The sequence below is a fragment of the Simochromis diagramma genome, unplaced genomic scaffold, assembly GCF_900408965.1.
Source record: "Simochromis diagramma unplaced genomic scaffold, fSimDia1.1 OVJJ01000745.1, whole genome shotgun sequence".
Lineage (NCBI taxonomy): Eukaryota > Metazoa > Chordata > Actinopteri > Cichliformes > Cichlidae > Simochromis > Simochromis diagramma.
The window spans coordinates 12,826-31,652 of NW_024386850.1; the positions used below are offsets into that span (position 1 = coordinate 12,826).

Below are 18,827 nucleotides of genomic sequence, written 5' to 3' on the forward strand. Positions count from 1 at the left end.
CGACTTGACTAAAAAGTCGAGTCGGTGCTTTTTAAACAGAGGTATCTAAACTGTAGTAAGGAACGTGTGTACTTGTGACACTTTTGGTTAGCGTCAACACTGTAAATTTCGTCACAAACAGATTTAGATATTTATCAATACTTCTATTCGTCATTCTATTCTGTACAGCTTTTTTATTGCCCAGATTTTAGTTAGCCCCTGTTCAATTGACTGTTATATGTCAATAGAAACATATCTCACAAATTAAAGTGTCTTGTAAAATATTTGTGGGGGTTTTTTTTCAAGAATTTTCTTCCCAAATCTATTACATGCCAACTGTAAATTGTTATTTCTGCTAAAACCTTAACTTAAATGTGTATATGGTGTTTATCCGTTTCTCTCTCTGTTTTAGATGCACACATCAATCTGGAATTTGGGCTTAAAGCCAGAATTGCAGGAATGCAACACGTGTTGCAGAGGACTCTTTCACTGCCCTCTGTGCCCCACTTTCAGCCCTACTGTCAGGGCAAAGATTGAGGAGCATCTAAGTGTGCATATAAAAAAATGCTTTGCCTTTCAAAGGTATGTTTGTATTAAATATACGTTATAGTTATAAATATGCACTTTTTTAAGCACTTCTGCAGTATCTTTGTTGACTTAAAAGTTGCTGTTGATATTGTACAGTTCAGTGCATTCATCTGCAACAAAAATAGTGTTTTTATAAAATATTTTTATTTACTTTTCACCACTTTTCTTGACATAACTTTTGTGATCCATACCATTTTGCTTTCATTATTGAGGTTGGTTTGGATGTTGGATGTTTTTGTTAACATGTACAATCTGATTGTTAGACAAATTGATTGCATTCTATACAACTACATTTAAATTACATCTGTTTGTTTGTTTGTTTGTTTGTTTTTTTCTCTTACAGATAAAATGATATGCCGGTGCAGGCTGCCTTGTAGGACAAAAGGACACTTTCACCGCCCTGTCTGTAAGATTACAATCATACGGCGTGGGGATATGGCAAGGCATATATTGTCTTGTCAGCATTCTTCAATGCCAGGTCAGCCACCATTATCAGGACTGCTCCCCGCTGAACTCTCCGAGGAGACCCGTATTCCTCCGGCAGTACTCTTCGAGGAGCCCCGTCTCCCCCCCAAGGTTTTGTCTTCGGTTTCTGAGTCTTTGTTAGAACATTCATATGCTCTACCCTCTGTGTTCAATAAAACTGCAGCTGATGGAAAGTCCATGAAAATGACATGCCCTCACTGTGGCCTTACTCTTCGTAGCTCTGGCAAGCTATTTGCACACTGGAGAGAGGAAGCCAAAGCTGTGCTTGAAGGACAACACGTGCCCATTTTCAGACTGAAAAAGCGCAAGTTCCAGGAAGTCGGTCAGGTCAGTATTCACTTTAAACAGTAGTGTAATTACATAGTTAGTGACATTTGAATAACTGTTAAAAAACTGTTCTGCAACAGAGAAATAACTATGTTTTCATCCCCATTTGCCTGACACAGGAGCCAGCAGTTGTTGAAGATCTGCGTCCTGCTGTGCAGTGGGTTGTCCAAAATAAGGCACTTTTCCGTGGACACGTAACAATGCCCAAATATCTGTCCTTAAATCAAGGGGACCAGCAGAGGGTCTTAAGAGACATGTCAGAGGAAGAAGACACTGGAGCAAGGGACTTGTTCCTCTTTGTTTTTCAGTTTGCAGAGGACATGGAGCTCTTTTTGAAAGCATGTGCTGATGAGCAGGGACTAAGGGTCAGTGCTATGTTTGACATGTGATGGACAAATGAAGGCACTGGCTGTGTTTGTTTGTTTGTTTGTTTAATATGTTGTTGTTGTTGTTTTTTGTTTTGTTTTTTGCGTAGTACAAAATTCCAATTAAACTTATTTCAAAATGTTGTTCACTTTATTCTGTGTCCATACTTATAATAAAGGATTACAGTGTAACAGCATTAAATGTAAATGTAACAGCATTTTTTTTAAACTTGTATTTTCAAAATAAAAAGCTTATTGTTGATATTAACAGTAAAGAATTGTAATCAATAATATTTTTATACATTTTAAACATTAACACTCTGGGCTCTATCCTGGCCATCTGTGGACACTTCACTTATTCTTTTTTTTTGACTACTGCACTGCAGTGGACCAAAACAATGACACGGGTTTGATCTTAAGGATCTAATAGTTGTGTGTGTTGTGCATGACATTGCCACACAAATATGTATTTGCAAGATAGAGTAGAATAAATTATGACGCATGAAATATTACATAGGCTGCAGTGAATTTCTGTTGATACAGCCTATTGAGCTTTGAGTTTCCCAGTCAAACTTAGCTTTGAAGCACCTGCTAACAACACTTTTACTCTTGTACATTTCAAAACAAGACACCATAGCCAAAATATTAACAAAATATATATTATTAAAAAATTCAAAGCTGCAGCACATACAGCAACAAACACCGTTAGTAAATGTGTCCTGGAGTTTATGCAGGTGCAGAAAGTGCTGCTGCTGTAAGTAAGCCTAACAGCTTCCAGATCACTTATTTTTCTGGAAAGATGGTAGGAAGGGCATCACTGCTCATTTCTACAGTCTCCCAGATCTTGGAATACAATCCCTTTGTACCATGAAACCACTTCGCAGTACTAGGAGTCCACTAAAACCTATAAAGAGAGTGATCCTGGAAGAAATGGGGCACACACTAGTGACCTCAACAATTGCAAGACAGCCTTTTCCCCGATGCTCAGATGGGGAAAAAAAGGAAGTTTCATGAAAACATTAGGACTTTATCACTGTTTTATCTGAAAAGTTAATGGTAATATATAACCTAACTGGCTATAAAGAGTAAAAACTTTAGATACAATTTTGATTTTGATGAAAAGGACTGGTGCTATTTTAAAGAGTCACGTCGGCAAAAGTAGATAAATGTTTTAAGAAATATACATTTTATAGCATTTTGTGAACATACACAAAAAGTGGCCATTTTTGGCAACAAACAAGCTGAGAGAGAGTTTTATATTTTTTGCTCTCCTTGAACAAAAATAATAGTGCATAATAATCAATGTTGATGTTAATCAATTAGATGTCCCAGACACTACTATTACTAATACAGCAGCCCCTCGTTTATCGCTGGTGTTACGTTCAAAAAATAACCCGCGGTAGGTGAAATCCATGAAGTAGCCAACTTTATTTTTTACAATTATTATAGATGTTAAGACTGTAAAACCCCTCACTACTTGCTTTATACACTTTTCTCAGACAGGCATGAACATTTTCACACTTTTCTCTTTTGTTTAAACACTCTTAGAGTTCAAACCTTCATAGAAACATAAGTCCAGTATTATGGAATGAAACCTAAAGGTGCATTTGAGGGTGCAAAACGTTTCGTCGGCATTGTTGTGTTTGTTTGGGAGAAAACTTACAAACATACAGTGCAGCACTTCAGAGTTACACTGCTAGCGATGAAGATTTGTGTAAATTCGACAAGCTAAACGCATTCTGTACTGTACAGCAGGAGTCCCCAACCTTTTTGCACCACAGACCACTTTAATGTCAGACAATATTTTCAGGGAACGACCTTTAAGGTGTCGCGGATAAATACAAGAAAAGAATTAAAAAAAGAAACTGTGGTATTTTGTAAATATAATAATAAACGTGACTTGAGCTGTGCGCCAACAACAATGACAGTGACATCCTCCTCTCTGCTTCTTAACGCTCTCTGGTCGCTATGGTAACGCGTAAATAGTTCTTTCAAAATAAGACACTGTCAGGGGTTGACATTTGTTCAAACACAAGTAAGAGAGAAAATGAGACACTGGCAGACCGACTCAGAGTTTCAAATGAACGTGCACACGGGTGACTGCCTCTGAGAAGACAGACACCACGAGTACAGGCTGCTTGCTTTATTTATAAGGCAAAAATGGGTTACATAGTACTTCCTCTTTCAACTGTCAGAGCAGGGGTCAGGCATTATCTCAGCTTATCTAACCTTGCACACATATTCTGAAAATAACAATGCAGAAGTATATCATGCTTATCTGACATCACATATAGAGGTGAGGAATACAAAGTATATCATGACTTGTCAAACATCTTTAAACACTTAAGTAAGGAATGCATTATGTTCTCTTTAACAATAAGTTTTACCGTGTGAAAATATATGAACACACAGAATATAAGACATACTTGGTTAGAATATAAGGCTTTACTTGATTATATTGTGATATAGAGATTTGGTTATATTGTATAATGTAGAAAATCCCTAACAGACACACAACTACAACCATACATTTCACACCGGACGATCAACTCTCGCGGAATGGTACCAAAAGTCCGTGGGCCTATTAGGGACCGCTCCTGTACAGGAGACACTGGACTAGATTGATTGACAATGGTCTACAGCAATCAGAACGCACAACGCGATGTACTGTAAAAAAAATAATAATAAATCAGCGAAACAGCAAGTGTCACTTTTGGCCACGAACAATTTAGGGGAATTTTTATGAACAAACCCAGAGTGTTAAAAAAAACCACACTTAAAACCATTTTTATTTCTCAGCAGCATCAATAGTAACAAAAACGCAATTTAGTTTTCGCTGTCAAAGTCGATTTAACTGAAGTTACGTGTTTCCGGTTACTGTGGAGCTCCACAGTGGCTGCAGCCAGGTGCTCTTGCAAGTGAAAGCATTAAACGTTAGCCCGATGCTTAACTAGCCAACGTCAGGCTTTCTGATTGAAGGCTAAAAGCGACGTTGTCACCAAGTAAACAGAATATTGATGATATTTTTGTGTATCGCTGCAGCCTTTTCAAGTATTAACCTGGTGTCTTTGGGAACAGCTTAGGGGGAAATGACGGTAATATGACTGAACCATATGGGAACAAAGAACAGGCACTTTTTTGTGCTACCGAAGTTTCCTCGCTTTCATTCAAAATCTGTTTATCATTAAACAATTGAAACATGATGGCTTCGAGCTCACATTGAGGCCTGTGGGGCACTATCAGCCACTGAGACAGTAGACAAGTGACTATTTCACACTGCCTGTTTATTTAAGGGAGATGAACAGTACATTATAACTGTACATAATAATATCAATGATGATAGATTAAATAAATGGGTTTTTGAAAGACGCTTGTGCATTTTTAAAGTCTAAAGTGTTGAATTGATCTCAGTATGTCATCTGTTCAAAGCCTCTCCCAGTCAGTGCTGTTCTCTATGCCTGTCTTACTCTACATGATGTTATTAGCACAAACACTTTAAAGGTGATAATTAGGTCTACAACAATAACACAGACTGCAATGTAGTTAAGCGTCTTACAGTTAGTTTTGAATGAATGAACTTAAAAAACAACACAAGCAAAGATCTGTCTCCTCCTGTTTTTTGTGTCACATAAGAAAGAAGCATCAATATCTGATGAGAAGACTTATTAATTTGGCCTTTCACGTGGTCTTACTCAGGTGATGCGAAGTGAAATATGCATCCTTTTTATGGTAATGTGCTGGAAAATGTTGAAAATGGACATTAAACGTGCTCACAAAGTGCTTGAATTTGACCCTGAAAGGTGTATGAAGCCAGAAAAAGTCACACTTGGAGTAAAAACCTCTCATAGCAAGTTAATCATATTCAATTGATTTGATGCTTTCAGCACAAAATTTAGCCACACAGTCAGGACAGCGTCTGATTTAGCTTCATCGGTAAACGTGTTTATGCAGTACATAGTAACAGTGTGGCTGAGTCCTCTGGTTCAAATCAGTTCCAGTACATTTGGAGATGTAAGTCTTAACCTTTCACATGCATCGGGAAGGAAAAAACATTTGATCTTCACAGTACTGCTGAAGTGCAGCGATACATTGTGAAGTGCACATTTCCATTTCTCATACAGTACCGAGCAAAAGTCTTGAACCACCCCCTTATTTTTTCCTGTTTTGCCAGGTCAGTCTGTGTTAACGGTGTTATTATCTGCATTCTTCAACTAAAGACGTGAGAACAAATGATGTGGGGTTTTGTTTTTTTTGCAATAGGCTGCAAGTAAATGTGTACAGATACAATTTAAAATGGGTTCTTTGTTAAGTTTTCTGGTCCTTTCCTTGACTTAGGTGTCTGTTTATGTTTGAATGTTTCAGAGATTAGTGTGAAGGGTCTTAACAGACAAAAAGTGGTCAAATACAAGCCCTGGATTAAAAATCAGAAACACTTTAAAAAGCCTGGAGAGCTATTCCTTAATACCACTTTAAAGATTACAGGGAAGTCCGGATCCCTGGAAGCAAATGAGGGATGGCTCAAGACTTTTGCACAGTGCTGTACATGTCATGTTCCCTGTTTTATAGCTCAGCTCAAACTGACACGTTCTCACTAACTGCTTCTCATTTTCTCCACAGTGAACTTTGACCACTTCCAGATACTGCGGGCCATCGGGAAAGGAAGCTTTGGAAAGGTAATGCAGCCTCCATTTTTCACGCCACTTGTATATTGTTTGCCCTTAATTACCCACCACGGTCGTCATCTCTAAAGAATCAGTGCAAGCGAAGCGAAATGTGCTGGGATTACACTTCAGTTCTCGTGTGCTGCTGTTATTTAATAACAGTTATAAATGCAGCTTATGTAATTATTTCTATAAAGTCAGTTAGAGGAGAGCCGATTTCTATTTCATCTCACGCAATCTAGGTGGGAATGTTGACCCCACGTCTCAATTTAATTACACAGCACATTGAACGTCTGGATGAGACTTCAGTAATGAATTCAGGACTGTGTGTGTGTGAGATACACAATTGGGGCTGCAGAGATTGGAATAGTTTACCTTCATTTTAAATATCACTGCCCTGTGCACATTGTCGGCTTTAAAATTCAAACTTAAAGAGTTTGTAAGTAAACTGGCTGAGATGAGACAGACGATGCACCGGGTCCTCGTCTGAGTGCTGGCTTTCAGTTGTGCTGTCTCTCTTGCCCAGCCATGCACACACAGACACTGTGCTACACTTACACAGTGAGACAGATGCTCACAGAGACGTCCAGATACATTTTGTCCTCGCTGGAGGTCATCTTGTGTTTTTTGGCCCACTGTGGCCTCACACCGAGCTCCTGCTGTTTTTTGAACACTTTAACAGCTAATCAGTCTTTAGCTTCCTGTTGAACACACTTAAGTGGTCACTCACTTCCTGAGCCCTGGGCAATAAGAGACGTTTTGTGTTTTATAATTTATTGATATGTTTGATCCTTTCTGACCTGCGTTAATGAAGCAGTCATTAGAGCACCATGTCCGCTAGAATAGTTCTGTAGTTTGATGCTTGAGTCGTTGCAGACTTGTTGAAACTCCCTCACCCGTCAAAGCAGCGTCTTTGTTATTCGCGTCCAGCAGATGGCAGTGTTTCACTGTCTGACGGCTGTCTGAAGCTTCAGCTGGATTATTCGTTTAAATGAGATCGTTTTATAAAACTTACAACAACAGGCCTGAACCTGCTCAGCTCCAAAGAGCTGGCTAAACGATGGGGCATGTTCAGAATCTTCCTGAAGTTTAACAATTTCCCAAAAAGCTCCACAAAGTGAATTTTCATATAAGACAAGAAGGAAAGAACAGGGTGTGACGTGGAAGGGGCACTCTGGCAAACAAATTACTGCTTTTATTAAGTTACAAAACTCGCAGTCTTGTTCACGAGTGATCAGAGAAGGGAACAGGAGATGGACAGATGGATTGGTGCTGCGGCTGCAGACTCTTTACCAGTCCCTCTTTACCAGTCGATTTACGTCCTTACCCTCTGTCACAACGGGACTGAACGGACTCACGCGTAGGCTCTGAGTAGGGAACAATAAAGGTTTTTTATTTACAGAAGCACCAGGTGATCTATTTACACAGTGGGGAAAAGACGGGTTCCGGGAATCCACACACGAACAGGAGTGGGGAAAGACACTTGCAGTCCACACACGCTCCAAAGTCCTCACTCCATCCACGCTCCACGCTCCTCTTCACACTCCACAAGAAACACAAAAGCTCGCTCCAATCCTCACACACTTGATCGCTCAGGTAACACAGGGGCAGGTCCAGGGAAATCTATTCACAGAGATGCAAAAGGTTACTGTAAGAAGATCGCTAGGGAAACACGAGAATGAACTGAGCTGGGGTTAACACTGACGAGAGTCGGCAACGGTCCAGCGACGAGAAATACAGGGCTGCCATCTTATAAGGGGACTGGAACACTGTTGGGTGATGAGCCACAGGTGTCACCAGGTGCGTGGGCCAAGGGCAGGAGCCCACAGATGAGCTCCGCCCAGGCAGTGAGAGAAGGAGGGAGGGAGAGAGCGGGGACAAAATCAAAACAAAAAAACACATGTAGCCACACTGAGGCGACCGGGTAGACACAGGGACCCTGACACCCTCGCCTTTTTCAGAAATGTCATGTATGAAAATCTATAATAACTCCAGTTATACGGATATCAATATCCTCATAAGTGAGGATATTGATAAAACTGATTTGAACTTTTACTGATTTCTGTTTAGATATAAATTGATTCAAAGTGGTCAGATATGCAGATTCTGACCTTTCCTCTGGCAAATATATAAACTCACTGAAAACAGTTTGACTTTTCAGAGAGTTTCCTATCTATCTGTATTTTTACTTTAATAGTTAAGCACGATTAACATTTAGGAAACAAAAATAAACAAGTTAATAAATGAAATGAAATAATACTGATTTATTGTCAGGGTCCTGGGTCTCCTGACCCAGCGTTTTAGTTCTTTGTGGGTTTTGTATTATTGTACTTGATGTGAGTTTCTATGGTTTCTAGTTTCAATCCCTTGCCCTTCATGTTTCTCTATGCCCCCTCTGTTCTGTGTAAGTCTGTGTCTGCATGTTTGAGTTCCCCTCTGTGTCTCTCGGTTCTTAGAGTCCTCTGCCTTATGGTTTATGTCTGTGTTTCTTAGTTGCTGTCTCCACTGTGTTAAGTTCGCGTCTCTGTGTGATCCTTCCTGTTTTACTTTGAAGGTCCGTGACTTATGTGAATGTGTCCTGCTTTGCTTGTCTCGTCAGTTCTAATTTCTCCCAGCTGTGCTCTCCTTCTGTGTCTCATTCTCCTCGTTACTTCCCAGTGTATTTAGACCCTGTGTTTCCCTGTGTCAGTGTTGCGTCGTACCCTCTACAAGCTGTGTGTGTTTTGCCTCCGTGTTGCCAGTGTTTTGTTTCCAGTTCAGTGTTCTCTGCTTCAGTGTTTTAGTCCACCAGCGTTTTTGTTTGTCTTTTGATGCCTTTAGTTTAGTAAGAGGTTTTCCCAGCAATAAAGCTGCGCTTTAAGTTGTACTTCTGTGCCTGAGTCCTGCATTTTGGATCCACCACTCCTGCTTGCCTGCCTGCCACACAGCCAACCATGACATTTATATATTCACTCTGTTTACTTTTTCGATATAGAAATGCAATGAAGACTTCCATTTTCCTGCTGGTGGCGCTCTCTGGCACTGTGCTCTGCATGACTAACGGACGTGTTCAGAAAACCAGCATATCATCAACATGATCCCACAAGGGGGATGTGATGATCTGATAGCAAACAGAGGTAATAATGGTAACTGTAAGAGCAAGAATACCTTTATCATTGGTGACTTTAATCAAGTTAGAACAATTTGTGATCCAAGCAATTGTATCAATGCAAATAGAAATCTTTATAAAAGCCCCACAGACGTGCACATTCTGTATTGTAAACTGCTGGGACAAACAACCGATACCCATTGTACACACAGACACAGATGAAAAGGCGTATTGTAATTGCATGTGATAAAATCAATCATTTCCTTCAGCCTGTGCACTTTGAATGTTGCTCTTGAGTTGAGAGATGCTGTGAGCTTGCTGCCATCTTTAAACATCACTTCATGATGCTGGTTTAGATGCTTTATAAGACTTTGTTACGTTTCTTAAACAGTGATGAAAATGATAAAGAGGAAATATGAGAGAAGTGATTTTCAGTGAATGTTGAAAAAAATACCACAATAAGAAAAATGATGGCAACATTGCTGCACTTTGCTTTCTTAGCTTGCATATTGTACATTTTCACAGTTGTTTCTAATTGGCTCCATCTTCTCTCGTTGTCACAGCTGTTGCTCAACTTTCAGCGCTCATTAAATTAAAAAAACAACAAACAAAAAAACCAAGCTGCTGCTGGTAAGGTTGGCATTCTTGCAAGACTCAGTAACACAAAACAAATTAAAAAAAATGCACATCCCATGTTATTCCAGGCTGAGTTTATGCATTTATGCTTATTTGTTTATAAAATATTATAAGCTGGTCTGAGGTCATTTGTTACTAAAGAAAAACAAACAAACACTGCGTCATTATTTAATCCACTAAAACTAAGACACAATGCAGAAGCAGTGTGTGAAAGCTAAGTGCACCTTCACTGGTGTAGCATCTGCCTTAGAAACAATGAACTCAAATTAAACTGTTTAATCATCTCTATGTGCTAAAGGCTCATTTTAATGCAGCATTAATCACGTTGCTTTAACAGTGCTGCATTTTAATAATGTTCATCACGTTCTTTGTAGATTTTAATTATCACCATCGTCGCTGTGATAACATGTCTGGTTGGAGCAGGCAGCACTCGGGGATCATGTTGTGTGGAAGAAGAGTCATGTGATTGTTTTTTTTAAAGATTTTTTTCTATGAGTGCACAGAGTGTGAAACAGAAAGATAGGATCGACAGAGAAAGCTGATCATGTCTGTTGTGACACCTGCAATCTCATTTGGTTTATTTCTATAAAAATGATATTTTACACAAAACTTCAAACAGCTGCCTGCAAACATGGCTCTTTATTGTAAAGCCAGGTATGAACAACAACCTGCAGCTGCATGCTGTTGTGCTCATTGGTGTCACATTAGGTTCTGAACCACAAACAGAGAAGTTTCTTAGAACTGCTGGGCTAGTGATGTAGGTATTGATGCAAATGATGGCTTAGGGTGGTGCTACGACAGTGTATAAAAACTGAAGCTCCCAGAGCCAAGTGTTATTTGTTCTTCCGTAACTGAGGTGAACTATAACCTGCTCAGGTAGAATTTAATAACAGCGTGTCTGAACTGCTCATCTCCAGGCTTCACGTCTCATTCTGTAAGAACTTGTTGTTTGTTTATGAACTTTTTATAAACAACAGACTTTTGTATACTTCCAAGAAAGAGGGAGAACTTACTCTTCTGCCACACTCACGTTCATCTTTATCTGTCATCAGTTCAGATAAAAGCATCACTGATTATTCTGAACACTGTTTTAAAGCTTCTGCGTCACTCTGAGTTCTTCTTAAAGTTGGCAGACAGGATTGTGAAGAAGGACATAGTGGATCCCCCCTTTTAATGAGCATATTATCTGTGAACACTGAATACAAACAACCTAAATGCTCATTAAAGAAGCAGGTTGGCTCATAAAGTGCTCTGTACTTATTTTATGCAAGTGCTGTTTCTGGAAACAACCACCATCTGTAATCAACACAGGACTTATTGAACTGTCAGGTGTGCAGACAACATGGCACATTTTGGGAACACCTATAGTTGATGTCTTAATTATGAAAATAGCTACTATGTAGTTGATGCTTCCTGTTCTGCCAGAGCAGGTGCAGCCTTTGTGGAAGTGGGTTCCACTGGACCAGCGTCTGTGAACGATCCATTGTGGGTGATTTTTTTTTTTTGACCTTACATCTGTGTGTAAGGACCAACCACAACCATCTAAAATCTTTGCATGTTATTTTATCTTCTGTGTAAGAAGTACACAGCATACCCTGATGATCAGCTTCAAGGGTTCTCAGTGTAGGATGCATACAGTATGTCATGCTGAAATATAGAGCACTTACAATAGAACCCACTAGAAACCAATTATTTTAGCCTGGTTCCTTAAATCTATGGCATTTTTCCCATGCTGACTGATATGCTGCTCAGTGTCTTTTGCTGTCTGTCATGATCCTGGGCCATGTTGGCCCAGCATTCTTAGTTTTCATATGTTTTGTGTGTTGTTCTTTATTTATGCCATGGTTTCTGTTAAGATGTTCCTTATTTGATTACCTCCTGTGTGCCCCTCTGTTTATCTGTGAGCCCTCGTTTCCCCTCCTTGTGTTTTATTCCATGTTTTCCCAGCCCGTTATGTCCGTGCTCTCCCCGTGCTGTCTCTCCTCCTCTCTGAACCTCCGTGTACTTCCTGTTTTACTTTGACAGTCTCCCGTCAGTGTTGCGTTCACTCCTGCCGTGTCTTGTTATGATTATCAGTGTCACCTGTGTTCCCCGTGTGCTCCCACTTCCCTCGTTAACCCTCTGTGTATTTATGTCTGCGTCTCCCTCAGTTCTGTGTCGCGTTCTCCCTCATTCATGGCCGTGTGTTTCTCTGTGTATTACGTTATAGTTTCCTCGTTTAGGTTGTATGGTTTTTCTCTCCAGCAATAAAGCTGTGTTTTGAGTTCATTCCTGCCTCCGTGAGCTTGCGTTTGGGTCCTCATCCTGCCTGCACACAGCCGCAACCGTGACAGTCTGCTTTTAAATCAGATGTCACTCTGAACATAAACACAAGCCACAGCAGCCCAGCTGTCTTAGCTGAGTACAAGGATACATTTACTCTCTTTGTGTAAAATATTGTGATGATTTTACATTATATTAGGCAGGCAGCTGCCCAAATTAAACCGTGACTATTAGCAGTTTGGTTATTTTGAACGCCTCGGCTGGAAAAAATTCAAAATGGTTTGTAAGGTTGGCCACAGCTTTGTATGTAAAGGGGAGTTAGAAGATTGCTTCATATTTTAAGATTGATTAAGATTAATTAATATTTTTAATTGTTTTATTTTACATCTCACCTTTTACACTGCATTGAGTTGCTGCCATGTGATTGGCTGAGTGTACATCGTTCTTTGTTTCAAAATGGACTTAATGCTTGGTTGAACAGTTGTGATGTTTATCTCCTTTAGATTTATTTTTTATTTTCATGATGAAAAAATGGTTTGTTGGTTCATACCTATGAAGTTACAGTGTTTCTGAAAAGCCTAAAAAGATGCATTGTTACCATAGTAAACTTCAAAACAGACTTTATTATATGATATAGTTATAAAATTGGATAAAAATTGACTTCAGCATAATATAAAATAATGTGTTCTCCCGATACCTGATTTTTAGCACTATGTATGCATTGGTCAACTTTCAGATCTATGAAGTTCAGCTCAGTTATCTATGTTTTCATTTTTACTTTCCATTTGCATTTAGATGCACGGCCGATTCTCTGATGTGTGATCTGTTTCTACCTGTGCTGATGCTAGCAGGACTAAAGCTGATCAAGCAGCAGTAAATATGTGAAGCAAGGCTGAAGGATACACTCATAAAATGAACAGAATCATAAGAATATAACAGCACGAGCACTGCAAATGCAACTAAAACATGTTGACATCAAATGGTATGTTATTTGAAATCTATATGAAATAATGAAACATCTATGTTTTCCAATTTTTTTTATTTATTAATTTTATTTTTTCCACAGTTGTGTAAATCAGTCTGTCTGTGGACTGCCAGCCAACACATCCACAACACCAACAACTCAGACAGCACAAAGCCTTTTAAGTTGGCGAGGCGTGATAGCAAATGCAGCGCAGGTACATCCATCTCACCTGCAGCAGCATCGCAGACCACGCCCCCCCTCCACACCACTCTTTCCTCATAGTTGCTCGCCATCGTTGCGCTCAGAGGGCAGAAGGTCCCGATCGAAGTGCACAGGTAACTTCCCTTCACATTTCACGACAATGATCCTGTTAGTGAGAAGCCTGCCTTCATACTGGCAGCTGGGTTTCCTGGCTCCCTGATGCTTTAGCTTACATTTAATTATGCGAAACGTTGCGGTACTATACGTCATGCCGCTATTTTCATCGTACCTCCCATCACCTCTACAAATGGATTTGACCTTTGCTGGAATGCTGAGGATGAATGTGTTGGTTTCCTTACAACTGTTGTCAAGTTTGTAGATATTCCTATTTGATCTTTCTGTGTTACACAGCTTTTCAGTCATCTTAGCATCTACATGCTGTCTTCTAAACTTTTCATAAGGTGTTTCTTCAGGTCGGTGCTCGCTTGGTTGAAAATTGTTCACTTTGGAAAATCCGGAAGCAAAGAGCAGCACGAGCATCATGCAGACAAACAGTGTCTTCATCGTCTCCTGGAGAAGAAAACACATGGACGTTTTTCCACATTAAGAATTTGGCAGATACATCCTTTTGGATCCTGAAGCTCAGTAAGTCGTCTTTGTGAGCTGCAAACACACACGACAAGAGGACTGATAGACCTTTTTCTTTAAATGAAAGAAGTAGTTTTATTTATAGTTTTCTTTTTTATTTATTTATAATCATATATATTACTTTGTTCTCTGTTTATTTTTTATTTTTCAACTGTTAGGACGATTTCTAAATATCCTGAACAAGCCTGATCTGGACAGCTCCTGGAAGCAGATTCAGGCGTGATGATGTCATTTTCAACTGGAAAAAGAAGCTTTGAAAAGCTGAAGTAGTTTAAATGTTTACATATTTAACCTTGTTGTATTACTTTATATTTTATATTCATCGTATTAAGACATCAAGATATTTGTTTTTGCCTTAAAATTTTGTGTTTTAATTTATACTTTTTGTTATTATTTTTTTTAATTTTGTCATTTTGCCTTTTTTACTTCATGTGATTTGGATAAATATATATTTATATCTACAGATATATTGAGAGGGTTTTTCTCTGGGTTTCACAAGCCCGTTTTATAGATAAAAGTCCAGGTCATAATAGATTCGGTTCATTAAGAACAAAGTTTAAATCCTATTTAATATAAATGCCTTTCTGCACTCAGTTATTCTTTCCTGTCATATGTTTCAGTGTGCTCTGTAGTAACAATGACACACTGCAAAATAAAAATAATAAGACACCTTTTTTTCCTTTACTAATGATGATGATTAACCTGCAGTGGTTCAGGTATAAGTTGGTTGTCTGGAACAGCAGGTGATGAAGATGTGGTGAAGGGTCTGTGGTTCATGTATATAGTGGGTTCATTACATAACTGGATAGGCAACATCTGACAGTCAGTTTAAATAAGATCTTGTTGTATTTGAACACAAATCAGCAAAAACAGGTCTCTCACCGTGCAAATATACAGCTTACGTAAGTTTAGTATGCTCACCGAATGCAGTGTTTAGTGTAGCAGCAGAATTATGACAGTTTATGGAGATGTTCAACGTGAGCCTGCTGCCCAGCTTTAAAAGGAAAATCATTTTAAATGATACATAATAAGTTCTTACCAAAAGAGGAATGCAGACGGAGATGAGCAGAGATCTCTTCTGCAGTTCAGATGCTGCTGTGAGTTCTAGTTCACTTCTGTCACAGAGGAACAAAGTGTGTTTGGATCTGGACACTTTGATTTTTATACTTCTGATCAGCACCACCTCAAATAATCCTTTGCATCCACACCTACATCACTGGCCCACCACTTCTAGGAAACTTTAACACTTCCCTGCTTGTGACTCAGAAAGATAATGCAAATATGATGACCACTGACCACAAGAACCTGCATGTAGATGCAGCCTGTTTTTCCACATCTGGCTTTAGAAAAAAAATTAATGCACAAACAAATAGATTTAAAATAAAAAGATGTGTTGGTATATTTTGACCTTTCAAATAAACTATTAACACTTCTTTTTTCCCCTTTTTAAGTATAATTTTTGGCAAATAAAGTGAGTGTTTTGACCATTTGCAGTTAAAATGTTGAACAATCTTTTTATTTTTGTTTTACTACCAGTTGGTTGTAATAATTTCATATGAGGATTTAAATGGATGTATAACAAAACAAAGGATAAAAGTATATATAAAAGTATATTTAATGAAGCTGATCGAACAACAGTGCAATATGGCATGATGACAGTGTTTACAATTTTGGCAGGAGAACAAAAGATAAATATTATAAAATACAAGACATGAAAATCTCAGAGGTCAGGGGTCGGGGGCCCAGGAAGTCTGACCCGCAGATTCCAGGTCTGACTTCGAGTACATAACATATCATCTTTCTTGTGGGGAAGGAGCCTGAGTTAGAGCAGGAAGTTACACCATATTGATATTGTTGGGGTAGCCTCAATGCCAGTGTTGGACTCTCCAGTTTCCTTGAAGGAGGTTTGACTTTGTGCCATCGTTGGCTGGACTCTGTGCTCATTGATATCCCCGTATCAGTGAGTTAAGACACCATGCATTTATTTTCTGTGTGGCACACAACAAGAAAACAAGCCAAGAGAGAACACATCAGCCTCCAATGACAGTTTATTAAAAGGTTTATTGGAGGTTATTTGTTGTGTTATTGAAGCTGTGTGCTAATGAAAGAGTGTCCTTAATAAACGTACTCCATAAGGAAGTGTGTTCACAAGTGCACAGAACACATTAGGGCACAGGTCAATGATCGATTTTACAATTGTATTGTCAGATCGATGGACACTTTCGGATACTTGGATATTCAGGTGATTAGAGGAGCAGAGATGATCAGCTGATCAGGATTTGGTGGTGTGTTGGATCAGGTGGTGGAGAGATACAGGACAGGCCTGACATACACAAACGTATAGTGAAGGTGCAGAGGCTCAGATCTGTGACATCGTCCCAGCTCAGTGTCCATATTTAGATGTAACAGTGCTATAGACTTTACCTGACAACTTGTATGAGTAATGTTTTCATCTCAGGCATGTCAATTTCATTTGTGAATATATTTTTAATACTTGTACAACAGATTTTTTTGAGTGTTAAATAGAAATTATATGCTGAAACTGAAGTGATGGGTCGCACTCTTTAGTTCAGCCCTGCTCTCGAAACAATGTAGGTGGTCCAGTTAACATATTTACATTTTTTCATTTGCTGTTTCACTTGCAAAATATTTCCAGTGTGACATTTGATCAGGTCTTGTAAACCTTGTCGTTAACCAAGCAGTCACTCCCAGGCTGCTGTGCTGATCACCGGATCTTAACTTAATTGTCACAGTGCACTCAGAACAAAACAGCCATGCAGAGATATGAGTCACAGTGACATTAAAACTGATGAAGACCGTCGTCGTTAGAACCAGCAAACTGAATGAACTAAAAAAGATCATCTAAATTCAACTGGTCTAAAATATCAGGATCTCAGTGTTAAGTCCATATTTTTGAAGTAGAAGCTTTTACTGGTTTTACTTAAGAAAAAGAAATAATAAGGAATTGTTTTGGAATTTGTCCAGGTTAACAGATGAAATCATGTTCAGTGCTTTGTCCTGTCAGTAAACACAGATTCTTTATTTGCACTGAATGGGACAGCATATAATTTCACTGCTTTTGGCGTAATGACAATAAAAGATAGTTTCAAAGTCTGACCTGCAAAGCCCGTCCACCCAGTGTCCTCCTCAGTCATGCTGGTTGCATGATTGCTGTAGAAGTGCTAAACTACTGTGACCTGATTAATTGAACTGAGCTCACACTGCAATAACTAATCAGTGAGGTGGTAGTTTAAGTACTTCATTACCAAAATGTATAAATGAAGTACATCAGAAGATGTTGGGGAAGAAGCACTTCACCGGGTGGGCCTGGACCCCCGAGGCCTGTCCCTGTGCCGACCTCGTCTGAGTCTAATAGATTTATAAGATAGAGCTCATCAAAAGACTAAGATATGAATATAAACATGATATTTGTCAGTTTAATTTAATGTTAAGTTGAACTGGAGTTAACCAGAATCCTTTACTCTTCCAACTCCTCTACTTTGTCTAACAGTTAGCTTAGCTTAGCCTAGCCAAGTTTTCTTTGCAAAATTGCTAATTGCATGGTTTCAAATTGCAGTTTTGATTTTAAGTCGACTAATTGTTCAGACCTGCTCTGGGGCCTGTCTGAAGTATTAAATTGACATATATTTGTCTCAACACCTACGCAGGAGAACTTTTTTGTAAGTGTGAAATGGAAAATAGAAGAAGAAGTAGAGATGTGGGTGTTCCTATTTACATATTTTTATTTTCTGTTTCTTTAGCCAAACATGTTATTTGATCAGAGCACCTGCCTGTACACCTGCTGTTAACCAAGCAGTTATTTTCAAGCTGCTACACTGATCACAAAGTCATGACATATGAATGACAGGAAGTGTCCAGTGTCACGTACCGATATTAATGACAACAATGATGGGTCAAAGCAACATATGATGAACATTTATTACGATATCCTGATAAATGTAATGCAGCGGGATAACTTCTACAGTTATTATGTTAGTGATGATGCCTCTTTGCTTTTCATTTATTCACAGCTTTGTGGCGTACGATGGAGTGTCAGGGCCACATTAAGATGATAACCTGCCACGGCTGCAGTACCCTCTACAACACGGCTTGTGTCGATGATTTAGTGAAGCAAACTGATCAGCTGTCTTATTGTGTCTTTTGTGTGTTTGGTTTTGTGTTTTCAATGAACTGAAAGCCCTCTTTAATGCACGAGGGTGTGACCATCCACATTCTCTCATCTGTCCAGTGTCAGCCATTCATTTTGTGCAAATGGTCAAGTCTTCCAAGTGTGCGTGCTTTTCCTTCTGACCAGATGCAGCTTTTTGCACCATAACTTTATTGTCCTGATACTGATCCCCACACTGTGTATGTGCACTAAAACAGCAATCATTTCACTGCTCAGGTTACAAAATGTCATAAGATGCTGCATGGCCGTACAAGATAGACTTTGGTTAGCAACAACTCTCTGAGGCCTCAACTGTGAAGCAGAACGCTGTCTTATCCGGCTAACTTCAAGAGCCAAGTTATCCTTTGAACCTAATCTGCTCCAAAGCAATTTATGTTCCAAATGTGAGATCACCAGGTACAAAATCACCACCTACTAACCAGTAAGACCAAAA

The 18,827-nt window shown here is 39.1% G+C and overlaps 4 long non-coding RNA genes across 10 annotated transcripts; 2 read left to right on the top strand and 2 right to left on the bottom strand.

Annotated features, from left to right (window-relative positions):
• Positions 1-392: 392 nt before the first annotated feature.
• Positions 393-2,739, top strand: LOC120732046. 4 transcript variants are annotated; one of them, XR_005695498.1, is made up of 4 exons: positions 393-561; positions 911-1,143; positions 1,217-1,380; positions 1,500-2,739. It is a non-coding gene; the product is annotated as an uncharacterized LOC120732046 (long non-coding RNA). The 4 variants fall into 4 exon arrangements; XR_005695497.1 differs by having other exon boundaries at positions 395-561; positions 1,272-1,380; XR_005695496.1 differs by having other exon boundaries at positions 396-561; positions 911-1,155; positions 1,272-1,380.
• An 884-nt stretch (positions 2,740-3,623) lies between these two features.
• LOC120732047 lies at positions 3,624-4,996 on the bottom strand. Its single transcript, XR_005695499.1, has 2 exons — positions 4,264-4,996; positions 3,624-3,749 (listed from the first exon to the last, which is right to left on the bottom strand). It is a non-coding gene; the product is annotated as an uncharacterized LOC120732047 (long non-coding RNA).
• A 166-nt stretch (positions 4,997-5,162) lies between these two features.
• On the top strand, positions 5,163-18,827 carry LOC120732048. 4 transcript variants are annotated; one of them, XR_005695501.1, is made up of 5 exons: positions 5,163-6,418; positions 13,188-13,374; positions 13,459-13,691; positions 14,019-14,202; positions 14,364-14,493. It is a non-coding gene; the product is annotated as an uncharacterized LOC120732048 (long non-coding RNA). The 4 variants fall into 4 exon arrangements; XR_005695503.1 differs by having other exon boundaries at positions 14,031-14,202; XR_005695502.1 differs by lacking the exon at positions 14,364-14,493 and adding an exon at positions 18,237-18,827 and having other exon boundaries at positions 13,459-14,202.
• Positions 7,633-8,246, bottom strand: LOC120732049. The gene is made up of 2 exons (XR_005695504.1): positions 8,112-8,246; positions 7,633-8,029 (listed from the first exon to the last, which is right to left on the bottom strand). It is a non-coding gene; the product is annotated as an uncharacterized LOC120732049 (long non-coding RNA).